This window comes from Hypanus sabinus, chromosome 7, assembly GCF_030144855.1.
Source record: "Hypanus sabinus isolate sHypSab1 chromosome 7, sHypSab1.hap1, whole genome shotgun sequence".
Taxonomy (NCBI): Eukaryota; Metazoa; Chordata; class Chondrichthyes; order Myliobatiformes; family Dasyatidae; genus Hypanus; species Hypanus sabinus.
The window spans coordinates 84,071,508-84,086,453 of NC_082712.1; the positions used below are offsets into that span (position 1 = coordinate 84,071,508).

A 14,946-nucleotide genomic window follows, 5' to 3' on the forward strand; every position below is an offset into this window, starting at 1 on the left:
TTTAACGTATATATTTTTCTGATTGTAATTTATAGCTTTTTAATTATGTATTGCCCGGGTCCAAGAGTGAGGAATGGCCTGAGGTTTAGATGATTTAAGTGCTGGAGATGAGGGATGGGCTGGTTCACTCGTCTCTGCACTGAGCTGAGGCTGTGGCCTGCAACTAGCCGGCTCCTGAATCGACTGCAGTGATGACTTTTGTGAACCTCAGTTGTTTACTGCCTTTGTTGTTGCACCATTCATCTTTTTTTCCTGCACATTGAGTGTCTGGCGATTTTAAAAAAATGGGTTCTATTGGGTTTCTTTGTTTTGTGGCTGCCTGTAAGAAGACAAACCTCAAGGTTGTATGAAGAATACATACTTGGGACAATAAATTTGTTTTGACTTGGACAATGTACTGCTGCCACAAAGCAACAAATTTCACAACATATGCCGGTGATGTTAAACCTGATTTTCCTTCAGCTTCTTGCAAAATTCCGCTAATATAGAATTGCTCTTGCAAGATAGAACAAGCAAGTGCACATTTAAGAAAGGAGAGGGAAAGGGGTAAAAACAGGAATGCAGCCTATTCTGCCTGACATCAATCATGTTTGATGGTGGTAACTCTCACTGTTAATGTGCTGGTAGCTCTTATAATAAATAATATGACTGGGCATAGACAACATGGATCTTTGAAAAGGAAATAGCAAGCGATAATCTGTTAAATATTTCTGAGCTGTAGCTAATAGATAAGGGAGGAGAGTGGGTGTAGTGTTCTTTGGACCTTCAGAAGGCCTTTTTATAATACTGCTGCACAAAAGGTTATTAAACTAAATTCAGATGTTTGGAAAGGTTATTAAACCAAATTTGCTTCCTTCTTCTCCAGCCCTTTCCCTTTCCCACCCACTAGGCCTCACCAATTACCTTCTAACATTTAACGTAATCATTCTTACAACTCTGATAGAAGAGCTCCAGAACCTGGGCCTCTGTACCTCCCTCTGCAACTAGATCCTTGACTTTCTAACAGGAAGACCATGATCTGTGTGGATCAGAAAGAACATCTCCACCTCGCTGACAATTAACACAGGCACACCTCAGGGACATGTGCTTAACCCACTGCTCTACTCTCTCTACACCTATGATTGTGTGGCCAGGCACAGCTCAAATAACAGCTATAAATTTGCCAAAGACACTCAATATTAAGATAACACAGTTAAGATAAAGTCAACAGAAATGAACTGACAATCTCCCCCTCCTAATGAATCACAATCAAAGCAGTAATTTCTACTTGACTCCTCAACACAACGGCTGCATTTTGGGGTTGTAATCTCGCCTCTGGTTTAAAAGCTGAATGAGGGGAGGGGAAGGTGAAATTTATAAGGATACAGCTTGTTCAGTTTTAATATAGGTTGGAAGTGCTACAAGCCAGTGCACTTAGAATCTGTACTGGAGCATTCTGGACCACACTTGGAGATGCACTGGGAGTTGAACTGGGCAAGATGCCTCTTGAACTACAGAGAGAAAATTTAAGTCTTGCATAGTGGACTTCCTTAGTAGGGTGGGAGGGTGTCCAACTTGACATTCAGTTTTATTGGATTGTTGAGAATATACTAACAGAGTTGGTAAAAGCTTCGGGCAGATAATTAGAGGATACGTGTGGGTGTATGGTCTTGGGGATTTGCAGATTAGCCCAACTGTGGCCTGGCTATGAGTTCCTGATGCACCATCAATAACTCTGAGACATGGGTTAAGGTAGGCTTTTATTGGCTGGAAGAAAGCACAAGCAGCAAGTGACCATCACACGACATCCTGGAGACTGAGGAAGGGTCTGTGCCTCCAATTGCCTTTATACAGAGGTCTGTGGGAGGAGCCACAGGAGCAGTCGGGGGGGGGGGGGGGCGTGTCCAGACAGGTATATGTAGTTCACTACAGTTCCTCCGTGGAAATTTCCAGGTATGGGAATAGATTTGGACAAGGTCTTGTGGGTGGTGAAAGGGTGTCTGGTCATTTTCGGCAGCAGCATTTTACTTTTTCATTTTATTATTAGTCTGCAATAGGTTGACCAAGTTAAGCCAAACGGAGTTGTGATCTAGTTAGATTCTGCCTCGGTACTGCAGAGTTTGGAATCAAAGCATTCAAAGAGACCTGATCTGTTGATGGAAGTGTATTATAATCTGTATGTTCTGGAGAGGGCAGGAATAGTAGTACAGTTTTGTTGGGTACCTGCACATGTGGGTGAATCGGGTAATGAAAGGGAAGATGTTATAACAAAACAGACACTTACTAAGTCTGAGGTAGACATTACAGTCAATATGGGAACGTATGAAGCCAAATGTTACAATAGGTTGGCTGGCATTGGAAAATGGCAGAACTTGTGGGTTAGGAGTGGAACAGGGAGGTGATACTACAATTTGGTTCCACCACTTCAGAGGAGGCACCTTTTAGGAAGGAATAGGAGGGAAGATCTGTTGTTGACAAGACTGATGTTTGGACAATTGGGTTTGTGCTCTTGTTGGTAAATTTGGGAATGTGATTTTTGTCAGGTCCCAGAGACAGTGGAGCATGTGACCATAGTGTAGGATACTCGTTGGAATGTGGGAAGCTGTTAAGGCAATTATTGGGTAGATCTAGGGTGCTAAGTTTGCAGAATATTCTGACAACTGAGGCAAGGATGGTTAAGTTGTATATGGCCCTGGTGAACTTTTAAATTAAAACAGGTTTGGGATGTAGGATCTGAATCCTGTCATTTCTCCTATCATACTCCTTTCCAGTAGGTGGCGGTAATGCACCTTCCTGTCAGAGCCCCTGCTATTTCCATTTCTCATTTCCTTGGTTTCTGCTGCATCTGCTCTCAGAATGACGCTTTTTGTTCCAGAACAATTGAGGTGTCCTTCTTCAAAGAAAAGGGCTTCCCTTCCTCCATCATCAGTGCTGCCCTCACTCACATTTCTTCCATTTTCTGCACATCTGCCACATCCTCCCGCCCCCCACAGCAAGGATAAGGTTTCACTTGTCCTCACCTAACACCCCACAAGTCTCTGCACCCAGCACACAATTCTCCGTAACTTCCGCCATCTCCAACAGGATCCTATTACTCTTTTCCATAGATGCTCCCTGGCCCGCTGAGTTCCTCCAGAATTTTTTGCGCTGCTGCTTCGGATTTCTGCTTTTTTGAGGCACTCCTGGGTGCTGGGGAGGCCAGTGCTCAAGAGGGAGCTGATAGAGTTTACAATTTTCTTCAGTGTACCCACAGCGCCCCCCCCCCCCACTCTCATACCATGCAGCTAGTTGGAATCCACCCCCTGGTACATCTGTAGAAATATTCCAGGAGATATTGAACCCACAGTTACTACCACACTACTTTTTTGCACTACTTATTTAATTTAACTATTTAATGAATATACATATGTCATATATAATAAATTATTATATATATATATATATAAGCATGTATATAAGTCTGTGTACTGTAATTTACAAATTTTATTAAGTATTGCAATGTACTGCTGCTGTATAACAACAAATTTCACAATAGGCGTTGGTATATTAAACCCCTGATTCTGATTCTGATGCATAGAATAAATGGAGGCAGCAATAGTGTTAAAGTTGGAAAAATGATATATCTTCTCTGATAGACAAAATATATATAAAGGTGAAGTTTTTTTAATGGTAAGAGTTTGAAAGATATTTGTTCAATTAACATTAACATAGAAACAGCAAAAAAAATTGAAATGCAGATTTGTGTGAGAGAAGAATTGAGTACAAAGAGTGAAGAAATCTAATAGCAAAACTATTGGGAGTACTCACTGTGGTCTGTTTCCCTGACTGAAGGAAGGATAGATTATACATCAGATAGAGGAAGTACTGCCAAGGAGCATTTGACTGATGCCTACAATGGAATAAAAAAGTGATTTAATAAACTGTGCAACATTCTCACTTGGCTTGACGGGACAACTGTTTAGAATTCTCACTGGGATTGAAAGGATAATTGTACAAAATTCTCTGGGGGATTGGCTGGGTAACTATGGAATTCTCACTGGGATTGACAGGGTAACTACAACATTCTCGCTGGGATTGACAGGATTCCTGTACAGAATTCTACCTTGGATTGATAGGATTCCTGTACAGAATTCTCACTGGGACTGACAGCGTAACTGTACAGAATTCTCACTGTGATTGACTGCATAACTTTACAGAACTCTCACTGGGATTTTCCAAATAACTGTACAGAATTCTTACTGGCATCATAGGATAACTGCACAAAATTCATACTGGGATTGACAGCATAACTGCACAGAATAATTGTATAACTGGATAACCGGATATCCAGGATAATCAGAAAACTGGATAAATAACTAGATAGAACTGCCTTTCGGAGACACTGTTCCTTGAAGATATCCTGGGCACTTTGTAGGCTAGTACCCAAGATAGAGCTGACTAGATTTACAACCCTCTGCAGCTTCTTTTGGTCCCGTGCAGTAGTCCCTCCATACCAGACAGTGATACAGACTGTTAGAATGCTCTCCACGGTACATCTGTAGAAGTTTTTGAGTGTTTTGGTTGACAAACCAAATCTCTTCAAACTCCTAATGTGTTGCAATGAGTGTCTGAAGTGAACCCAAGTGCAGGACACAGGCACGGAGATTGAGTTAGGATGTGTACACAGGCGTAAATGCTGAACAGCAAGCAGGAGAAATCTTGACACGGAGCTTTTGATTCGGAGACTTGACACGGAGCCTTGACTCAAAGAAATGGAGTCTCATAGGTAACACTTGAAACTGGAGCTAAACTTAGAACAAATGGTTCTAAGCGATCGGGAAACGTAGTTTACTCACAGGAGAAAAGACCCAACAAACTAGCAACTAGTGGTTGTGACGTAGGGATTCTTAAACTCAGTCTTTGATGGAAACCTTTAATGATGTGCCATCATTAAAGAGAACTGGAAGCAATTAGGGAAATTAATGATTGGGACCATGGCATAATCAAAGAAAATTCAAAACAAGATAGGGAATTAACGATTGGGACCATGACATAATGAAGTATAGTCACTCTCTTGCCTTCTTTATAACTGCATCGATATGCTGGGACCAGGTTAGATCCTCAGAGATCTTGACACCCAGGAACTTTCACTGCTCACTCGCTCCACTTTCCATCCCTCTATGAGGATCGGTTTGTGTTCCTTCATCTTACCCTTCCTGAAGTCCACAATCTGCTCTTTTATCTTATTGACGTTGAGTGCAAGGTTGTTGCTGTGACACCACTCCACTAGTTGGTATATCTCGCCCTGTATGCCCTCTCGTCTCCATCTAAGATTCTACCAACAATGGTTGTATCATCAGCAAATTTGTAGGTATTATTTGAGCTATGCCTAGCCACACAGTCATGGGTACAGAAAGAGTAGAGCAGTTGGCTAAGCACAGACCCCTAAGGTCCAGCGAGGAGGAGATATTATCACCAATTCACACAGATTGTGGTCTTCCAGTTAGGAAGTTGAGGATCCAATTGCAGACGGAGTTTCAGAGGCTCAAGTTCTGCATCTTCTCAGTCAGGATTGTGGGAATGATGGTATTAAATGCTGATCTATAGTTGATGAACAGCATCCTGACGTAGGTGTTTGTGTTGTCCAGGTGGTCTACGGCCCTGTGGAGAGCCATTGAGATCACATCTGCCATTGACCTATTGTGGCCATAGGCTAATTGCATTGGGTCCAGGTCCTTGCTAAGGCAGGAGTTCAGTCTAGTCATGACCAACTTCTGAAAGCACTTCATCACCGTAGATGTGAGTGCTATTGGGTGATAGTCATTAAGACAGCTCACATTATTCTTCTTGGGCACTGCTATAATTGTTGCCTTTTTGAAGCAAGTGGGAACTTCTGCCCTTAGCAGTGAGAGGTTGAAAATGTCCTTGAATGCTCCCACTAGTTGGTTGGCACATGTTTTCAGAGTCTTACCAGGTACTCCATTGAGGCCTTCCACCTTGCAAGGGTTCACTCTCTTTAAAAACAGCCAAACATCGGTCTCTGAGACAGAAATCACAGGGTCACCAGGGGCAGCAGGGATCTTCACAGCTGTAGTTGTGTTCTCCCTTTCAAAGAGGCCATAAAAGGTGTTGAGTTCATCTGGTAGTGAAGCATCACTGCCGTTCATGCTATTAGGTTTCGCTTTGTAGGAAGTAATGTCTTGCAAACCCTGATATCGCCTCCAACCTCATTCAAAATTATCTCTTCACTCTTGAAATAGCCCACAGCAACTCATACCTGGTTTCCTAGTGCAGGCCTGGGTCACCAGACTGAATGCCACAGATCCAGCCTTCAGCGGACAATGTACCTCCTGGTTCATCCCCAGCTTTTGTTTGGGAATGTACAGTAAGTCTTTGTAGGCACACACTCATCCACACTGGTTTTAATGAAGTCGGTAACAACTGCAGCATACTCATCCAGGTTCGAAGATGAATCCCTGAATACAGTCCAGTCCACCCATTCAAAGCAGTCCTGTACACGCTCCTGTGCTTCCCTTGTCCAAACCTTCTTGGTCCTCAGTGCTGATGCTGCAGTCTTCAGTCTCTGCCTGTACTCAGGGAGTAGCAGTACAGCCAGGTGATCAGACTTCCCGAAGTAAGGTTGTGGAATAGCATGGTCGGCATTCTTGATGGTGATGGCAATGGTCCAATGTGGTTTTTCCTCTGGCATTGCAAGTGAGCTATTGATGGTAATTGCTTATTGATTTTTTCAGACTGGCCTCGTTAAGATCTCCCATGACGATGGTGAAGGCGTTAGGATGCGCTGTTTCGTGCGTGTTGATCCCATTGCTCAGCTCATCTAAAGCCTGATTGAGATTGGCCTGAGGTGGAATGTATACTGCTACCAAAATGTTTCCAGGATTCTCCCATGTTAGGTAAAATTACGACACTTAACTGCTAGATATTCCAGGTCTGGTGAGCAGAATTAGGACAGCACTGATATATTTGTGCACCAGGAAGAGTTGATCATGAGGCATACTCCTCCACCTCTGCTTTTGAGAGACTCTATAGATCTATCCTGATGGTGTATAGTAAACCCGTCAACCTGAATCACTGCATCCGGTACGGAAGGGGTTAACCAGGATTCCGTGAAACAAAGGACACACACAGTCCTAAATGTCCCTCTGATTCAGCACCCTAGCTCTGAGATAATCGATTTTATTTACCAGAGACTGCACATTTGTCAGCAAGATAGATGGTATTGTATTGGGAGTTTAAAACCCCGTTTCCTTAAACGGACTTGTATCCCTGACCTGCAGCCATGTTTCCTGCATGGAATCCGGCAAGGAGTCCGTCCTCAATTGGCATTGGTTTAAGCAGCTCATTTAATCGCATTAAGACATCTTTGTTGACTGTACTGACCTTGGAAGCAGCTGTGATTTTTAGCTGTATCAGGTTGAAACGAGAATATTTAATCATATCCACTGAGAGTTCTGCTGCCACACGAGTCGACACTGGAGGCACCCTGCAATTTTCACAGCGATTGACATGGACACTACAGAATTCTCACTGGGATTGATAGCATAACTGTACACCATACTCACCGGGATTCCGAGGATTGAAGTGTAGAATTCTCACTGGGATTGATGGTATAACTCCACAGAATTCTTACTGGGATTGGCAGGATACTATCCAGAATTTTCACAGGCAGTTACAGGGTAGCTATACAGATTTCTCACTAGGATTGGCAGGGTAACTGTAGACAAAGTTCACAGCGATTGTCAGGGTAACTACAGAATTCTCACTGGGTTTGACACTGAAATCCCACTGGAATTGACAAGAAACAGCATTATTTCTACTAAGATTGACAGGATAACTATACAGAAATCTCACTGAGATTGGTAGTATAACTATACAGAATTCTCACTGGGATTGACAGAATACCTGTAGAGCATTCTCACTGGGATTGTCTCTTCGGCTGTCCATTGATTTCAATGTTGACTGTGCTGAGAGTTTAGTCTCTGCAGGCACGTTTATGGGCCACAAGACCGGCATTGGACCGGCACTGTCTCCCACATCGGCTGCTTTTGTGATTTGACTGGTTTAGCACCGAATGTCTGTGTTCATGACCTGCTTCATATTTCTTCCGCCTTTTCTCCTCGATAGCTGGCACTGACTTCTTGACAATGCAGTTCCAACTTCTTCTGTCTAAAGCATCTTTCTCCCAGGTGTTGACATTCATGTCAGTGTTCTTCACATGGCCCTTGAGCAGGTCTTTGTAGCACAGCTTCTGACCACCATGCTTCCTCTTTCCTTCATGTACCTCGCCACAGAAAACAACTCTGGGTAAACGATCATCACCCATTCTTGTGACATGACCAGTCCAACACAGTCGAGAAGCTGTGATGAGCGATTCTGCGCTGACTGTCCCAGCAAGTAGAGCACCTCCACGTCTGGTGTTATTACACACATCACATCTGGGTAATAATTACACGTTATTGATGTGTAATATTCGGCATAAATGCCTGAGTTGTGTCTTGGTTAATTTCATGATGTGCTTCCGATACAATGTCATTGTTTCAGTTGAATAAAGCAGAGATGGTAAAACAGCTGTGTTATACACTTTGACCTTGGTTGCCATGGTGAGAGCAAAGTCGCTTCTTCAAAGCACTAAAGACTTTTGTAGCTGATTGAATTCTCCTCTCAGCTTCCAGATCTGATGAGTTGGTGTTGGTCACAGCGCTTCCTAAGTATGTGAAAGAGTCAGAACATTTCAGCGCTACCCCATTGACCAATATGACTGGTGGTTGGGTCTCACTGGGACTACACAGAGGAGGAGGCTGGTACAGAAGTTCATTTTTGGAGACATTGATTCTTAGGCCAAAAAGAGTGGCAGCAAACGAGAAGTGGTCTACAATTTCTTGAATCACATTAACATCAGTAGCAACCAGGGCCAAGTCATCTGCATACAGAAGCTCTCTGACACAATCTCTCTTGATTTGGTTGAGGCTTTGAGTCTTGACAAGTTGAACAATTTTCCATTTGAGTGAGTCCTGATGTACACACCTTTGTCCAAATTATGATCCATTATTTCCAAAACTGCAGCAAGATATAATGTGAACAAAGTTGGATCAAGAACACATCCCTGTTTTACCCCGTGGTTGATGGTGAAGACTTCGCTGACGTCTCCTCCAATAGATACTTTGCCAGACACGTTCTCATGAAACAACTTGATCATCGTAACCAGCCTATCTGGACAGCCATAAGTTTTGAGCACTTCCCAGAGTGCTTCTTTGTCCACCATATCAAATGCTTGTGAGAGATCAACGAAGACAATGTACAATGGTTGCTGCTGTTCTACTGCTTTCTCCTAGAGTTGCCTCAAAGTAAAAATCATGTCAGTGGTTGCTCTTCCAGCCCTAAAGCCACATTGGCTTTCAGGAGCACATCTTCTGAGATAATCTTGAGCCAGCTGAGCAGTATCTTCGCCATCATCTTGCCAGCTCTGGACAGAAAGGAAATTCCTCGGTGGTTTCCACAAACACTATGGTCTCATTTCTTCTTGTAGATGATGACTATCCTTGCATCTTTGAAGTCCTGAGGGAGATATTGATTCTGCCAACAAGCATTATATAAGTTCAACAGTTCAGTCTTCAGAGCATGATCACCTCGCTTCAATACATCTGATGGAATGCTGTCTTGCCTGGGTGCTTTACCACATCTGGTATCTTTTAAAGCCTTATTAAGTTCTGTCATAGTGATGAGTCCACATAGCTCTTCTCTTACCAGTCTAGTTGTGAGCCTTTCACATGCATTGCGGTCAGCCGCACCTTGTTGGTTTAGAAGGTTACTGAAGTGTTCCCTCCATCGCTCAATGATGTCTTTCCTGTCAGTACATAGCTTGCTCCCATCTGCAGTTTTTACTGGGGCCACTGTATTGCTTCTTGGACCATAGATAGCTTTCAGTCCTGAGAAGAGCCCATGGTGGTCATTCCTGTCTGACATTGCTTACAGTTCTTCCACTTTCTTATTCCACCAGTTGTTCTTCATAGCCCTGATCTCCCTTTGAACTTTGGCTTTCAAGGCCTTAAATGCTGCTTTGCTTCTTTCAGGGTTCTCTTTCAAGTGACACATATGAAGCCCTTGTGTCATCTCCAACAGTTCTTGAATTGAATCATTTGTTCTTGAAACCAGTCAGGAGTTTTTCTCTTAGGGTGGCCAAGCACCGCACTTGCAGTTGAATGGATGGTTTTCTTGAGCTGCTTCCAGCATCCTTCAATATTGGTTGGGACATTGAGAGGGTCTTTGTCTTTTTGGAGAGATAGTGCCAACGTTGTGACAAGTCTCCTCTGATGTTCCGCACTGGCCAACTTGTTGACATCCAATTTCTTGGGTGCTTCACTGGGTGTTTTTCTCCTTGGCAGCAGCAGTTTAAGTCTAAGTTGTGATTGTACCATGTAATGATCAGATGAGCACTCTGCTCCACGCATTGCTTTTGTTGATAGAACCTCTGGCATATCGGCTCTGTGAGTCACAACGTAGTCAAGCAAATGAAGATGCTTTGACCTTGGGTGCACCCAGGTGAAGTAGTTCTTCTCAGGTTGACAAAAGAAAGTGTTGGTAACACACAATTCCCTCTGAGTGCAAAAGTTTAGCATAAGGTCACCATTGGTGTTCTTTTTGTCTTTACCAAATTTGCCAATGACACCTTCATAGGTACTGTGATCCTTGCCTACCCTGGCATTGAAATCTCCCAAGATGAGCAACTTGTCTGCCCTAGGGACATTATCAGTTACTTCAGCCAGTTCCTGATAGAAGGACTCCTTGTCTTCGTCAGAATATGCCATGTTTGGGGTATACACATTGATCAAACTCAGGAAACAATCCTTTCCGATGGAAACACGTAGTCGCATGATCCTTTCAGATATCCCTATCGGAAGTGTTGGCAATTTGCTAGCAATCTCACTGGGATTGACAGAATACCTGTAAAGCATTCTCACTGGGATTCACAGGACAACTGCACAAAATTCCCACCTGGATTGAGCTGACAACTGTGCAGAATTCTCATCGTGATTGACAGGGTAACTGTACAGAAATTTCACAGGGATTGACAGGGTAAGTGTACAATTCTCATTGGGATTGAGAGGATTGCTGTACAGAATTCTCACTGGGATTGACAGAACAACTGCACTAAATTCCCACTTTGATTAAATGGATAACTATACAGGATTCTTATTGGAAGTGACAGGATAACTGTACAGACATCTCACTGGGACTGACACAGACACTGTACAGAATTCTCACTTTGATTGCCAGGGTAACAGTACAGAATTCTCACTGGGTTTGATAGGATAATCATACAACGTTCTCATTGGAATTCACAGGGGAACTGCACTAAATTCTCACATGGATTGAATTGATAACTGCATAATTCTCATCGTGATTGATGGGGTAACTGTATAACATTCTCACTTGCAATTGAGAAGATTGCTGTACTGAATTCTCACTGGGATTGACAGGATATCTGTACAACATTTTCACTGGGTTAGATAGGGCATCTGTACAGAATTCCCACAGGCATTGATAGCATAAATATACAGAATTCTCACTGGGATTGTCAGGATAATTGCACTAATTTCTCACCTGGATTGACCGGATAACCGCAGAGAATTCTCACTGGGATTGACAGGGTTGAGCAACACACACAAAATGCTGGAGGAACTCAGCAGGTCAGGCAGCATCTATGGGAATGAACAAACAGTCGATGTTTCAGGCCGAGACCCTTCTTCAGGACTGAGGAGGCTGGGGAAAGATGTCTGAATGAAAAGGTAATGGACTGGGGAAAGAGGATAGCTGGAAGGTGATAGGTGAAGGCAGGTGGGTGGGAAGAGTAAAGGGCTGGAGTGAAAGTAATCCGCTAGGAGAGGAGAGTGGACCTTAGGAGAAAGGGAATGAGTAGGGAACCTGGGGGAACAACTACAACACCACCAACAAAATATCAACAGCAAAGCAAGCCCTTTTCCTCCCCTTCCTCACACCTACTGACACACACAGATAGATTTCTGGGCCACCAACCTCCAGTCCCTTGTCCAGAATCAGAAATATTAGGCCTCCGACATCCAGACACGGAAACCCAGGGGCTTTCACCATCGACCTCCGATGTCCAGACACAGAAACCCAGGGGCTTCAGGACTGGGAAGGAAGGGGGGAAAACACCAGAATTAAAACATGGGGGTGGGGAAGGAGGAAATCTGGAAGGTGATAGGTGAAGCCAGGTGGGTGAGAATGGTCAAGGGCTGGAGAGGAAGGAATCTGATAGGAGAGGAGAGTGGGCCATAGGAGAAATGGAAGGAGGAGGACCGAGGTGGAATAAGAGGCAGGTGAGAAGTAAAAGGTTAGAGTGGGGAATAGTGGAAGGGATGTGTATAATTTGGTTACAGGAAGGAGAAATCAGGTTGGAGGCTACCTAGATGGAATATAAGGTGCTGCTCCTTCAGTCTGAGGGTGGCCTCAGCTTGGCACAAGAGGAGCCCATGGACTGTCAGGATAGACACAGAGTGGATAATGGCTGCCTCACAGGTCCAGAGATTCACATTCAGTCCTAACATCCAGTGTTCTCTGTGTGAGCTTGCACATTCTCCCTGTGATCACGTGTGTTTCCCATTGGTGCTCCGGTTTCCTTCCACTTATCAAAGACATGTTGGTTTGTAGGTTAGTAGGCTCCTGTAAGTTCTCCCTGGTGGGTAGTAGAATTGGAAGAGTGCATGATCATTAACTGAGGGTCAAGAGAGACTTGATGTGTCTTTTCCACTGTTGGGGGTGTGGAATTGCTGTACACTCTCAAAATAAGGAGTCAGTGCTCAGCCCGAACCAGCTGTCTACCCCACTTCCGGGGATACATTGGTAGCTATCATAACTTGGAGAGGGAGCACGTGGTCACCATGGGTACAGAGGGGGATTTCTGAGAACAGTAGGCCCCTGCTAGGGAATTGACTGTTTTACAGACAGCAGAGCTAAGATGTCACCAGATGTCATCTGTGAAACAGCTTAGTTTCTTCCCTTTCAAGGTGGATGGAGTTTTGTCAGAGTCCGTGATCTACAGTTGCACTCAAACTACAGTTCTATATGGTGGTGCTTCCTGTTCCTGGAGCTCACTGACCAGTCGTTTCTCCGTATTGCCAAGATGCAGCCTGGAAAACAAGTGGCCTTGCTGCCCCATGGATGTGTTGATTCCATGTTGGTGTCACTGACTGAGGTATCGCGGGAAAGACGGAACATCGTGAATAGCAGATCGGCTGTTGGAGGCCTCTGTACTCAGGCGAATGATCTCAATCTCCCTCTCTTTTTCTTTCGACGGTGGGGGCAAATTTGCTGCCAATTCTCGAGTCAAAGAACTTGGAATAAAAGCAACACGGCAGACTGTAACATCATAATCAGCAAGTTGTTCTGTTTTGTGGATCTCCCCTCATGCTGTTGAAAGGGTGAGAGAGTCCCAATGGTATGTCGAATTTGTCGGTGTGAACACTTTATTTTTGTTGGACTGCAGATCATGGTCACTTTGGGAGCTTGGCTATTGCTTGAATGGTGGGTGTTGTGGGCTGGTGCTTCCTGCTGAAATAAGTGGGGGAGGGTTGATGCTTTGCTGTTGCTTGCGCATGGGGGGTGGGGAGAGAAGGCTTTGGGGTTCTAACGTTTCTTTGTCATTCATTCTTTGGGGATTTTTTTTCCTGTTTTGTGGATGTCTGTGAAGATTAAGAATTTTAGGTTGTACAATGTATACATTCTTTGATATTAAATTAAACCACTGAACTATTGAATTTGCTCACTGTCTTGTAAATTCTTGTATTTTGTGTATTTTTTTGTGTGAATACACTTAAGTAGTTAGCTTTTCAGGGTACAATGAGGAGAAATTTCTTCACCCAAAGAGTAGTAAACCTTCGGAATTCTCCATCTAGAGGGTGTGAAAGCTCCTTTGCTGAGTATATTCAAGAAGGAGATGATGGGCAATTTAATTTTAGATAATGAGGAGAACAAGGATATGGGGTTGATGTAAAAAGATGCACAATAAAGGATTAGTAAATGTTTGAGGATTCTAAGTGTTTCCAGGTTTAGAATTTAGAGCCAATATAAGTCAGCTGATGGGAGAAAATATGCAGAGTTATGACTCTGACTAACTCAACATTCATTACTACGTAACCACCCTGATTCCTCACAATTTTCTTTGGGAGTGGCTCTAAAGGATTGCACGGTTGTAGGTAAATCTTGAATTTTTTCCAATTCCATTGAAGTTAATGATTACACTGGACAACAATTTTTTTTCAAAAGTGTTGCTTCCTCAGAAATGTTTTTTTTGTTATATTAGGCCGCTTGAAGCCGACCACAAATATAACGTCAAACTACTAGTATCACGTAGGAATTTGGAGAAACAAGGAACTAACTTTTATTGAATATAATGTGTTTAATTGCATTAAGGTCCTTTGCAATAGTTTCAACTAAGCTAAAAATGTTTTGTTGATGATTTTCATTTGTACTCAGTGTCTGAGGCTTTTTGCTTAAGTGCCCAACAATAATCAGCCAACATTGATGGATTCCAGTTGCCCTGATACAGTTTCTCCATGACCACAATGTCCTGGTGAAACCTTTCACCATGCTCATCACTGAGAGTGCCAAGGTTTGTAGGGAAGAAGTCTAAATGGGGTTGCAGAAAATGGATCAGTGACATGTTGTCTACTGTCAAAATGAATCCAAACTCAGGTTGGAGGAACAGCACCTTATATACCACCTGGGTAGCCTCCAACCTGAAGGCATGAACATTGACTTCTCTAACTTCCGTTAATGCCCCTCCTCCCCTTCTTACCCCATCCCTGACATATTTAGTTGTTTGCCTGTTCTCCATCTCCTTCTGGTGCTTCCCCCCCAACCCGTTCTTTCTTCCAAGGCCTCCCGTCCCATGATCCTTTCCCTTCTCCAGCTCAGTATCATTTTCACCAATCACCTTTCCAGCTCTTA

At 43.5% G+C, this 14,946-nt stretch overlaps 1 long non-coding RNA gene across 1 annotated transcript in view; it reads right to left on the reverse strand.

The window, feature by feature from the left end:
- The window catches only part of LOC132396918 (uncharacterized), a 28,239-nt gene extending 14,494 nt beyond the window's left edge, over positions 1-13,745 (reverse strand). The window contains exons 1-2 of the long non-coding RNA XR_009513174.1: positions 11,581-13,745; positions 3,787-3,868 (exon numbers count right to left, since the gene is read on the reverse strand). This is a non-coding gene — a long non-coding RNA (uncharacterized LOC132396918). The remainder of the gene's footprint in view (positions 1-3,786; positions 3,869-11,580) is intronic.
- Positions 13,746-14,946: the final 1,201 nt, after the last annotated feature.